The sequence below is a fragment of the Diceros bicornis genome, chromosome 15 (assembly GCF_020826845.1).
Source record: "Diceros bicornis minor isolate mBicDic1 chromosome 15, mDicBic1.mat.cur, whole genome shotgun sequence".
Taxonomy (NCBI): domain Eukaryota; kingdom Metazoa; phylum Chordata; class Mammalia; order Perissodactyla; family Rhinocerotidae; genus Diceros; species Diceros bicornis.
The window spans coordinates 39,874,927-39,888,638 of NC_080754.1; the positions used below are offsets into that span (position 1 = coordinate 39,874,927).

Genomic DNA, 13,712 nt, shown 5'->3' on the forward strand with positions numbered 1-13,712 from the left:
TTAGAGCGTTAATCTATGACACAGAAAATACAAGAAGAGCTCCCTGATTTCCAAACCTCTGCTCTACCACTAACAGAGATTATTTACCGTTAACCAAAGGCAAAAATACACAATACATATTTACTGAAGTAATAAAAATTTTTCAAATAAAATTAATGAAAACCTTAACTCAAAAATATTTATCTTTTATTCACTCGATGTTAAAACAGGAATAACAATTTCAAAGTCTCTTAGCTCTCAGTCCAGGCTTGCCCCCATCTCAGAGACAGACTCACTTGATTCAGCTTGGGGAGAGACTCATTACGTAACGTAACGATATATACGTAAATCTTGGATCAAAGAGAACATTTTCCCTATAACTGTTATTTTGTGTAATATCCCTAAGCTTAAAAATGTTCTAAAAAATCTCTGGCATTTATAAACATCCTGAATCAAGCCATTTAATGTCTGTTCACAATCATTACCACCTGCTGTAATTTAGAATAAAAATGAGTCTTTATTTTTGGACAGGCACTGAATCCAACTACTATCTTCTGTTTTTAAAGCTTATAGAAAGTGAGAGTAAAGTCTTGTTCTTTTAGCCTTCTCTATTTGGTCTGCAACTAGTTTTAGACAAGCTGAGAAAATCTTGGGCATTTATACATTTATATAAATACATTCTTAAAAGTCAATAAACCGCATTCCTTCTTCCTTAAGGCAGATAGGGGAAAAAAACACTTCCTACTCTAAACTCAGAGGTAGATACCCCCCAGCAGACCTCCAAATGTGCTCTGCGCCATACCATTTTCCTCAGTGACCACCTGTCTTCTACAATTTGCCAAGAGTCTTATGGGATTATCTGTAACAGTGAGTCCAGTACCATCCTCTCTCCTGCATTCCATGGACTTCATAATCTGCATATTCTCCTCCCACCCCCAAGTAATCTCAAGAGTGACAGTAATCTCTGGCTCTTCCCCAGAAAGGCTGGTGATCCCTGAAGAAAATAGTATTTTATTTTGCCCTCACTTAAAGAATAAAGCAAAATTCTCTCATTTTTAATTGATGTCATAATAGTTTATAACATTGTGAGATTCCAGTTGTACATTATTATTTGTCAGTCACCACATAAATGCCCCCTTCACCCCTTGTGCTCACCCCCAACTCCCTTTCCCCTGGTAACCATCAAACTGTTCTCTCTGTTTGTGTGTTAGTTTATATTCTACATATGAGAGAGGTCATACAGTGGCAAAACTCTCTTTTGCCTTTTGCTCTCAAACTGGGGGAACAGAAGGGAAAAATGGGAAGAATTTGGTGGTGAAGGGGGTGGGGTGGGTGAGCAAGAAACCACCAGTGAGTTAACATGTGCTGCCAAGGTATTTCATATTTCATGCAGCCCTGGTAATAAAGATTTTCCTGACATCTTTGGGCATAGACTTGAGCTTCCTAAATAAACACGTTCAGGAAGATTTAGGTCTGTATACACATGCCACATTCAAGTATACACTAGCTAAGGCGAGGCACATCTGCCGAGGCATGCTCTCATCATGATGTAATACATGAGCTAATGCAATGTATAACCATGGACCCATGGCAATATTATGTTTTGGATTCTTCTTTTCTGACTTGGAGATTTATGAAAAGGAAATGTGAGCAGTTGTTAGATATTGTCAGATTCAACTTTGAAACAAAACGTCCTACTAATCCTCTTCAGGTTTTCAAGCAGATGAATCAGATGAAATCGAAAAGAATACCGAGACACGGTTATGTGAACTGTTTAAAAAATCTGTTACTGTTTATAATTTATGTCTACGAGAAAAGACTTTCTCCTTACCGTGGGACCAAATCCAAACACAGAAATACGTGTAATGCTGATTCCTCCAATGTAAAATTTTTATCTCATTGAAACAGCCTCATTATAAAAAGTAAATGTTATCAATTTATTTATTTATTTTTTGTGTGTGAGGAAGATCAGCCCTGAGCTAACATCCATGCTAATCCTCCTCTTTTTGCTGAGGAAGACCGGCTCTGAGCTAACATCTATTGCCAATCCTCCTCCTTTTTTTCCCCAAAGCCCCAGTAGATAGTTGTATGTCATAGTTGCACGTCCTTCTAGTTGCTGTACGTGGGACGCGGCCTCAGCATGGCCAGAGAAGCGGTGCATCAGTGCGCGCCCGGGATCCGAACCTAGGCTGCCAGTAGCGGAGCGCGTGCACTTAACCGCTAAGCCACGGGGCAGGCCCAAAATGTTATTTATTTAAACTTAGAAAATACATGTTTTTTTCCCATGCACAATGTAAGAAAGCAAAACTACCCTGTATCACACCCATTCAAATAATATAAACAAAAGAGTTTCTGACAAAGGTTAAAGACCAAAAACAAAACAAAACCTTTTAATGTTCTATACTTTGAAATAAACCCTAAAAGAAAAATAATTTTTAAAAGAAACTGTATAATTAAAAACACAAAAATCATGTATTATTCTTAGTAAAAGGTCTTAATTCTCACGTCAGAGAAGACATAGAACCCCTAGAGACATGGCCAATTCTTGGGGGAAGGAGTAAAATCTGATAAATAAGGCATTTGAAAAATCTGCCATGTACTATGTGAGGTATCTTCTCAGCACAAAACTCTACGATCCTCATGGCATTTGAATTCATTAGCACCACTGAATTTTGTGTTCTCACTCAAGACAACTTTTCCCATCTGATTTAAAAGGGGGGACAGGGAGGAGTAGTGCATCCTTTTCTTTCCATCTGCTTCCAGACAGATGTTCCTAAGATGTTAAAATGATTTTATAATTCTTTGGCCCTGTCCTTTCTATATGCTTCATTTCAAACAAAATATTTTCCTCTTTGTAAACAAGACAACTAGTTTTCCTTTACTAAATATCCGAAGGAGAGAATCTACAATCCATTCTCCTCTATTTTAAAAAATGTCTACAAAAACCAAAACAGGAGAATAGACAAACAAATCGTGGTACACCCAATGAACTCCCGATCCAAGCAACAAAAGGGATGAATCTCAAAATCATTACAGTAAGTAAAAGAACACAGACACAAAAGAGTACATACTGAATGATTCCATTTATATCAAGTTCTAGAACAGACAAATTAACCTTTGGTGAAAGAAATGAGAATAGTAGGGTGCTGGTGGTGGGGACTGATTGGGAAGAGGAATGAAGGCTCTTTCTGGGATGACAGAAATAGTTTATATCTTAATAAGGGTGTGGGTTACATGGGTATATGCAATTGTGAAAACTCATCCAACTGTACACTTAAAAATTTGTGTATTTCATTGTTTGTAAACTATCCTTCAATTTAGAAAAGGACTATAAAAATATTTATCTGATCATGTCATCCCTGCTTGAAATCTTCCAATGGTTTCCCATAACACTTAGAATAAAATCACACTCCTTAACATGACCCACAAGATCTTAAATGAATTGGACCCCACCTCCCTCTCCATCCTTAACCATTAAGATCCAGACACACAGGTTTTCTTTCTGTTCCTCCAATACACCTCAACCTTTCCTTAGGGTTTTTGGATTGAGCGTTCAGTTCCTCCTGCCTGGAATGCTCTTTCCTCAGGTTAGCGTTCCCAGATCCCAGCTCAAATGCCCACCGTATCAAAGGCCTTCCCTGATCATAGTATCCCACATAGCTCTTTCCACCTTCTCCCTCCAAATTTCCTGGAAGCTCTCAATAAATTATTTGCTGAAGAAATAAAGAAGAGGGCCGGCCTCGTGGCTTAGCTGTTAAGTGCGCGCACTCCCCTGCTGGCGGCCCGGGTTCAGATCCCGGGCGCGCACCGAGGCACCGCTTCTCTGGCCATGCTGAGGCCGCGTCCCACATACAGCAACTAAAAGGCTGTGCAACTATGACATACAACTATCTACTGGGGCTTTGGGGGAAAAAAAAAATAAATAAATAAATAATTTTTTAAAGAAAGAAAGAAGAAATAACTAAAATACATGCCAAAATATAAATATCCACAGGGAACATAACTACTAGCTTACACTAGCTTTCATCATTCCTTTCATAATACTTATAAATCTATTTGTTGATACTGCTATATCTTCAAAGGCACTATAGCTAAATGTTTAAATAAAAGGATGTGCAAAGTTAATATACACAGACACATGCAAAAAAAAAGATACCAGGCACGGCAAGATTAATAACAGACAGAATAATTTAAGGCAAAAAACATCTAATACAATAAAGATGATGTTACTATTAAAAGACACAATCAAAAAGATATGCTATAAATTATACACCAAACAACATAGTGTCAAAATATACAAAACAGGGACAGGCCTGGTGGCGCAGCGGTTAAGGGCTCACACTCCACTTCGGGGGCCTGGGTTCGCAGGTTCGGGTCCCGGGCATGCACCAACGCACCACTTGTCAAGCCATGCTGTGGCAGCGTCCCATATAAAGTAGAGGAAGATGGGCAGGGATGTTAGCCCACGGCCAATCTTCCTCAAGGAAAAAAGGGAAGGACTGGCATCGGATGTTAGCTCAGGGCTAGTCTTCCTCACAAAAACAAAACAAAACAAAACAAAAAACCAGAAATATAAAGAGAACTTAAGAAAATCACATAGTAGGAGAATTTGAACACATCTCTCTCAGAAATTTAAAAGATCCAAAAGACAACAGATAAAACTACAGATGATACAGATAATGCAATTAACAAGCCAGACTGAACAGATACACATAACTCTGAACCCAACAAAGAATAATCCATTTGAAATATCTATAAAAACTCATTAATATTAAATTATATAATAGGATGTGAAGAAAGTTTCAACTATTGCAAAATGTGGAAATGTTACAGCCATATTCTCTGATCCTAATAAAATTAAATATGAAATTATTAACAAAAGCTCACTATGATATAGAAAATAAGATACTCTTCTAAATAACTTATGGCTCAAAGAGGAAATTAAAACAATTTAAAAATTAACACCAATGAGGACACAATATATCTAAACCTAAGGAGACGTAGTCAAATGCATCCTCAGAAGAAAATGACAGACCAGTTTTCATTTGTGAATACAGATATGAATCCAATCCAGCAGAGTATTAAAAGAACAGTGCATCATAACTAGAAGGTTTTATTGCCAGTAATAAAGTGTTGAGGAGATCCAGAAGCAAGGTGATGTGTACTGCACATGCCTGAAGTTGGACCTTTAGGAACATACTAATGCAATCGACTTCCAGTAATCCAAACAGATATGATCCATCTCATGAATTATATTTTGCAAATTAAAAATAGCAGCAGCTTTTACCCCAACACCATCCAGACTTCCCAAAGACTGCCCAACGTGTACTCTAAGAATATATATCCATTTTAATATTATACTGAGAAAAATCATTAGGCATACAGAAGTCCTAGCAAAAGAATCAAAATACATATTGCAGTGTCAATTTAAATTTTTTCCTCTATTTGAAGATTACTCATAGAACTATCATCTACTATTGATATCTAACTGAAAATATATACAGCTAATTTTCTCCCCAAAATTATGCTAATTTTTCATAATATAAGCAATCTGAAGTAACTTATTATAAGACTCAGATCAAGGGAAATCTAAAAGGGAGAAGATTCTTTTCTGATTTTCCCTGGAGTTGGTAGTGACAAAAACTCTATCCTAATTATTGTAAGCCAGGTCTTATACACAAAACCATCTGAATATGCTCTCATTTGTTGACCAACATAATCGCTGTTTCTTCAACTCATCTGGTATGTAAAAAAAACAGGTCTTTTAAATAAAAAGAATCACAATTTTACACTGGACCAGAAAGGTGGGAAGCTGACAGAGGTCAGTCATTAGCATCAAACTGTGTGGGCCATTCAGGGGATGTGTATCATGCCCAATATGACTATAAAGAGCTGAGCAAAATGGAAAAGCTAGACAGCTGAGCTCAAAAAAATTTTTTTCATTATTTAAGTATTATATATTTCCAGGTCAAAAACACCCACTTTCCTATTATAAATAAAATAGCTTAAAAGATCATACAAGTTGTTACATAAGGTCCATTCAGGCCAACACTCTGTCTTCAATCTTGCAAAGCAACATGAAAAGAGTTTAGGATAAAACAACTATTCTCAATTACCCACGCCACTGCTTCTATCCATTAGTGCAACAACTGGAGAGCTTAGGTAAGTTCTACCCTTCCTTTACTCCACCACTTCAACATACTTTTTCTGGACAGAATGAGCCATATAGGATGTTGAAGGGTTTTGAGATACGTAAGGTAAATTCTTCTTAAGTTGACAGAAAGAAGGGAGGCCATATAACCCTTCCAGTGACTTCCTTGGAGCCACTTTCAGACAAAGATCATTGGAATTGTCTAACATGAGAGTTCTGACTCATAGAACAACTCTTAGTTTCAGTTGTGAAGCCATTAAAGTTTTCTTTCCAAGAGAAGGAAAAAAAAATTTGTCTACAAATCCAGGTTGAAAAAGAAAGTGAGGAACTGGACCAGTTCAAGTTTGTGTCAAACTCTTGGACACCGTCACTGAGAATATATAAATTGAGCCAAATCTTGCACACTTCACTAAACAGGGATTTTTCACTGGAGCTTTCAAACTGACAACAAGTCCTATGGGGATAAGTCTCATGCCTTTCTATCTGGAGCTGAGATTCTAGAAAGGAAACAAGCACCTTAAAACATAAGACATTTTTTAGAAAATGGTTTTTCTTTAGATCAATACTGCCTAATCTGGAAAATCTATCTATTTACAAAAGTCTACCTATTGATGAAATTTTCTGGAATTAGATAAAGTGATGGTTGCACAACTTTGTGAATACACTAAAAAAAAACACTGAGTTTTACACTTTAATGAATTTTACGGTATGTAAATTAGATCTCAACAAAGCCATTATAAGAAATAACAATGATAAACCCAATATATATTAACCTTAAACAGAAATCTACTTACAGATTATCCTTCCCCAAATATGCGTGTGTGTGGTATGTGTATGTACACTTGCAGGGGGCAGGGCAGTCAGCAGGGGAACCAACATCAGGAAGACCAGTGGGGGTGGGGGAGGGGTATGCAGATTGTTAATATTTTTAAATTTAATTTTATTTTGAAATATTTCAGATATTCAAAAAAGTATAAAACCATCAGTGAGGGGAATACAAGGAGGTTCAAAAGTATTAGTAATTTCCTATTTCTTAAGCTGGGTGGTAGCTAAGTGGGTATTTGCTGCTTCATTATTCTTCTTAAAAACATACCTCCTTATTATATGTGCTCTTTAGTATATACGATGTTTTTCACAATTTTTTTTTTTTTTTTGGTCAGGAAGATCAGCCCTGAGCTAACACCGAATGCCAATCTTCCTCTTTTTGCTGAGGAAGATTGGCCCTGTGCTAACATCCATGCCCATCTTCCTCCACTTTATATGGGACGCCGCCACAGCACGGCTTGACAAGCGGAGCATAGGTACCCACCCAGGATCTGAATTTGCGAACCCCTGGCCGCCAAAGTGGAGCGCATGCACTTAACCCCTGCGCCACGGGGCCGGCCCCCACAATTTTAAAAAATAAAACAAATTCAAAAATAAAACAATTATGTACATTCATACTATAGAATAAATCAGTTCCACTATAATGTGACATATGCATTTCTAAAAATCACCATGCTGTGTAAAACTGCATAATAAAAACCACAAGGCTTTATGGGAAAAATGGGGTTGGGGCACAATACTCAAAAATTTTACCAGTGGCATAAAAAAAGAGAACCTAATAAAAACGATAGCACAGCTTTACACATTAAATGGTTAAGAAATACATCAATGCTACAATAAATATGGCACTTTACCTTGAAAAAGACCTCAAGTTTGCTTGTGGAAGTGGGCATTGAAAGGTTACAGCTTTTGAGTTACTGTGCAGTGGTAGAATGAGGGTAATCTGAAATCAATGGAGAGTTGTAACACCAGATGTGGACGGGTGTGGCTCATCACACAGCAGTAAGCTGAGGGTAAACTGAGGTCACTGGAAGATGTTTGAGGTGTGTACCTGTGTGTGGCTTGTGTATTCCTTCCAAGGCTCAGTTCAGCAGGGTGCAGTTTTCTGCATTCACCTAGTATTTCTTGCAGATGAAATCAGACATAACCAAATGAGAAATTCACATTATATCCAAATGGTTCCCTAATATATCAATTGCAATGGAACAAATTCATGTTTTCTTACAGCAAAATTGACTGTTTTGTCATGCAGCCATTAAAAAGAATGTGCTGATATAGAAATACTTCCAAAATAAACTGTAAAGTAAAAAAACCAGGGTGCAGAACAGCATGTATACTTTGATTCCTTCTGTGTAAACCAGGGGAGAAAGCTGGAAGAAAAGATCGAAAACAATTAACAACAGCTGCCTCTGAGTAGAGGTTTTGCTTTTCGTTCTATTTCTGACTACAATGTTTGAATTTTCTAACCATGTACATGCACTACTTGGGGGAGGAAAACGCCAGAAGGACTAATCTGGGAGATGGGTTATGGGTGTCTTTTTGTCTCTTTCAGTTTTCTTCTTATTTCTCTATATGTTGAAAAGAAGACAGCTACAGAGAATACAGAACAACTGGAACCCTCATACGTTGCCGGGGGGAACATCAAATGGTACAAGCACTTTGGAAAAACAGGGTGGAGGTTTCTTAAAAAGTTAAACATACCCTACCATATGACCCAGCCATTCCACTCCTAGGTATTTACCCGAGGGAAATAAAAGCATATGTCCACGCAAAAACCTGTACACAGATGTTCACAGCAACTTTATTTATAATAGTCAAAAACTGGAAACAACCCAAATGTCCATTAACAGGTGCATGGATAAACAAATTGTGATACCCATACAACAGAATATTATTCATCAATAAAAAGGAAGGCGCTGATAACATACAACATGAATTAATCTCAAAATGATGCTGAAAGAAGCCAGCTAAAAAAAAAAAGTATATACTATAAACGATTCCATTTATATAAAACGCAAACTAGTCTATAGTGACAAAGCTGGTCAGTGGTTGCCAGGCGACGGGGCAATGACAGGGAGGAGGAAGAGAGGGATCACCAAGGGGCATAAGAAAAATGGGGGGGATGATGGATATGTTTACTATCTTGATTGTGGTGATGGTTTCACAGGTGTACAAATATGTCAAAACTTATCAAATTGTACACTTTATATATGTACAGTTTGCGGATGCCAATTGTGCCTCAATGAAGCTGTTTAAAAACACACACACAACTATTAAATATAATCTGCCAAAAAACAAATAAAGAATATACAATGAGAACCCTCATACATTGTTGGTGGAAACATAAAATGGTGCAGCCACTGTGGAAAACAGTTTGGTGTTCCTCAAAATGTTAAACACAGAATTACTATATGACCTAGCAATTCCACTCCTGGGTATACATCCACGAGAACTGAAAACATATGTTCATGCAAAAACCTGTATGTGAATGTTCACAACAACATTATTCATAATAGTGAAAAGTGGAAACAACTCAAATATCTATCAATTGATGACTGAATAAAATGTGGTATATCTATACAACGGAATACTATTAAGCAATAAAAAGGAATCAAATACTGACACACGCTACAACGTGGATGAACTTGAATATATCATGCTAAGGTCATATATATCATACAAAAGGTCACATGTTAAATGATTCTATTTATATGAAATGTCCAGAAACAGTCAAATCCGTAGACCCAGAAAGTGGATGCCAGGGAAGGACCAGAAGAGGGAACTGGGATTGACTGCTAATAGGTATGGGGTTTTTTCTGGGGTGACAGAAATGTTATAGAATTAAGACAGTAGTAATGGTTGCACAACTTCGTGAATATATTAAAAACCATTAAATTATACACTTTAAAATAGTGAATTTTACCTTATGTGAATTATATCTCAATAAAAAAGTATATACATGCTCAAATAAACTAATTTTTTAAAAAACAAAATAGATAACAATCACCGATGAATCCACAACTCGGTGAATAAAAACATTACAAATAAAGTTGAAACCCCCGCCCCTTGGCATTCTCTTCACCCTCAGCCTTCATTACCACCACATAACAGGTCTCCCCCAACACACTCCCATAGCTCACTCTTCAGATAAACAGAATAAACAATCCTTGGCTAGGAGAACTAGTTCTTCTACCTCTCGTTGTCTGCAGTCATCAAAGTTCACATGCCTGAACATCTCATCGTTATCTTCCAATGGGTTCATGTTTTACCTCTACCTTCTCTTCGCTCACTGAAATGCTATTCATCCTTCAAGAATCAAATTAAATTCCCACTCATCCATGAAGTGCACTCTAGCTTTCAAAAACTTTCTTTTCTAACTCCCACACAATAGATAAGGAAACAATCTGCTTGGGTAAGTCTTGTTTTCCATGAGGGAAAAGTGCACCGACCCTCAACCCTCACCCTCGATTCAGCAGCAGTGTAGAAAACAAATTGAAAGAGGGGCAGAATTAAAGGCACGGAGATGGGGGCCAATTTAAGGAGATGGCAATGAAGATTCAAATAAAAACCTATGGTTCAATAAGAGAGGAAGATCAAGTATTTCTGAGAAATCTATCCTAAGGAAATATGCTCAAGGCAGGGTGATATACATCACATGTGGGCTGCACTTACAAATCTACAACTTAAATGTTAGTTCTCCTCTTTCTATATATTTTATAACAAAAAACGGGAAATAGTCCATAGCAAATTATAGTGTATCCACTGTTTTTATTCACAGAGTTGTGGATACATTGGATTTTAATAAGGGGGGATATGATCTTATACTAGAAAACCCTAAAGATTCCACAAAACAAACTGTTACAACTAATAAATTAATTCAGCAAAGTAGCAGAATACTAAGTCAGCACACAAAAATCAGTTGCATTTCTATACAGAAACAACGAACAATCTGAAAAGGAAATTACTCAAACAATTCCATTTATAATAGCATCAAAAAGAATAAAATACTTAGGAATTCATTTAACCAAGGAGGTCAAAGACTTATACAATGAAAACTACAGAATATTGCTGAAAGATATTAACGACATAAATGGAAACAAATCCCATGTTCAAGGATGGTAAGACTTAATATTGTTAAAAAGTCAATACCACCCAAAGCCATCTACAGATTCAATGCAATCACCATCAAAATCCCAATGACCTTTTTTGCAGAAATAAAAATAGAAAAACCCATCCAAAAACTCACATGGAATCTTAAGGGACCCTGAATAACCAAAACAATCCCGAAGAAAACAAAACTGGAGAACTCACACTTCCTGATTTCAAAACTTACTAGAAGCTACAGTAATCAAAACAGTATGGTATTAGCATAAATACAGATATACAGACCAATGGAATAGAATAGAGCCAGAAATAAACCCTTGCATACATGGTCAAATGACTTTTGACAAGGGTGCCAAGACCATTCAATGGGGAAAGGACAGTCTTTTCAACAAATGGTGCTGGGAAAACTGGGTATCTACATGCAAAAGAATGAAGTCAACCCTTCTCTAACACCATATACAAAAATAAACTCAAAATGGATCAAAAACATAAATGTAAGACTTAAAACAACAAAACTCTTAGAAGAAAACATTGGACAAAAGCTTCACAACATCAGATTTGGCAATCATTTCCTGGATGTGACATCAAAGCCACAGGTAACAAGAGAAAAATTAGACAAATTGGATTTCATTAAAATTTAGTGCATCAAAAGACACTATCAACAGTATAAAAAGGCAACCCACAGAATATATTTCATAGTGTTGAGAAAACATTTCAAAGAATATTGAGGAAATATTTGCAAATCATATATTTGATAACAGATTAATATCCAGAATACAGAAAGAACTCCTAAAATTTAACAACAAAAAAACCCAACTCAATTCAAAAATGGGCAGAGGATTTGAATAGATATTTCTCCACAGAAGATATACAAATGGCAATGAGCACATAAAAGATGCTCAATAGCACTAATATCAGGGAAGTGCAAATCAAAACCACAATGAGGTATCACCTCACGCCCATTAGGATGGTTACCACCAAAAAAAAACAACACAGAAAACAATTAACTGTTGGCAAGAATGTGAAGAAATTGGAACACTTGTGCACTGTTGGTGGGAATATAAAATGGTGCAGCCGCTATGGAAAACAGTGTGGCGGTTCCTCAAAAAATTAAAAATAGAATTACCCTATGATCTAGCAATTCCACTTCTGTGTATATACCCAAAAGAACTGAAAGTAGGGATTCAAACAGGTATCTGTACACTCACGTTCTTAGCAGCATTATTCACAATAGTTGAAAGATGGAAGCAACCCAAGTGTTCATTGACAGATGAATGGATAAACAAAATGTGTTATATACATACACTGAAATATTACTCAGCCTTAAAAAGAAGGAAATTCTGACACGCTACATGCTGAACCTTGCTGACATTATGTTAAGTGAAATAAGCCAATCACAGAAAGACAAATACTGTATGATTCCACTTATATGAAGTACTTAGAGTAGTCAAAATTAGAGACAGAAAGTAGAATGGTGGCTGCCAGGGGCTGGGGGGAAGGGGAGAATGAGGAGTTATTGTTTAGAGCATAGAGTTTCAGCTTTATATGAAAAGAGTTACAGAGACGGATGGTGGTGGTGGTTGCACAATGTTATGAATGTATTTAATACCACTGAACTGTGCACTCAAAAATGGTTAAGGTGAGGGGCTGGCCCAGTGGTGTAGTGGTTAAGTTCGTGCGCTTTGGCAGCCAGGGTTCGTGAGTTCAGATGCCAAGCGTGGACCTACACACGGCTCATCAAGACATGCTGTGGTGGCGTCCCACATACAAAACAGAGGAAGATTGGCACAGATGTTAGCTCAGGGACAATCTTCCTTAAGCAAAAAGAGGAAGATTGGTGAGAGATGTTACCTCAGGGACAATCTTCCTCCCCCCCAAAAAAATGGTTAAGGTGGTAAATTTCATGTTATGTGTATTTTGCTACAAGTGAAAAAAAAAGTAGACAGGAGTTAAATGATAAGTATGGTTTTTCCATTATTAACCATGTCCTTCCTGATGGAGCCTATGTAATAAATGCATTTATTTCCAGGGGGTAAAAATACACTCATGCGCTGCATAACGAGGTTTTGGCCAATGATGAACCGCACATACGAACATGGTCCCATAAAATTAGTACCATAGAGCCTAGGTGTATAGTAGGCTATACCATCAAGGTTTTGGTAAGTATACCCTATGATGTTTGCAGAGAGATGAAATCGCCTTATGACACATTTCTCAGAACATATCCCCATTGTTAAGTGACATATGACTGTACACGGGTGGGAAATTCTGCAAGTTTTATGTCAAGCTATATATTTTTAATGATAGAGAACTCTTGACAATCAATTAGAAAATGACAAATACAATTAAAAAGATGCACAGAGGACACGAAAAGAAATTCAAAAATGGCCAATAAATGTGAAAAATGTTCAAACATACTAGTAATCAAGGAATGAAAAATTAAACAAGACACTATTTTTCATCTATCAAATTTAGTTTGAGGGTTGGGCCGGCCGTGTGGCTTAGTGGTTAAGTGCGCCCACTCCGCTACTGGCTGACCGGGTTGGGATCCGGGCATGCACCGACACACCGCTTCTCCGCCATGCTGAGGCCCCGTCCCACATACAGCAACTAGAAGGATGTGCAACTATGACATACAACTATCTACTGGGGC

The 13,712-nt window shown here is 37.1% G+C and overlaps 1 protein-coding gene across 8 annotated transcripts in view; it reads right to left on the bottom strand.

Moving 5' to 3' along the window:
- YEATS2 (YEATS domain containing 2) overlaps nt 1–13,712 on the bottom strand; it is a 99,014-nt gene that overhangs the window by 83,088 nt on the left and 2,214 nt on the right. Inside the window, exons 4-5 of one of the 8 annotated variants that reach the window (XM_058556238.1) lie at nt 8,007–8,070; nt 7,810–7,898 (exon numbers count right to left, since the gene is read on the bottom strand). The exons of 6 other annotated variants lie outside the window; for them this stretch is intronic. The gene's annotated coding sequence lies outside the window, so the exon portion shown is untranslated. Of the gene's footprint in view, nt 1–7,809; nt 7,899–8,006; nt 8,080–13,712 lie in introns of all 8 variants that reach the window. One more of the 8 variants, XM_058556239.1, reaches the window with a different exon arrangement.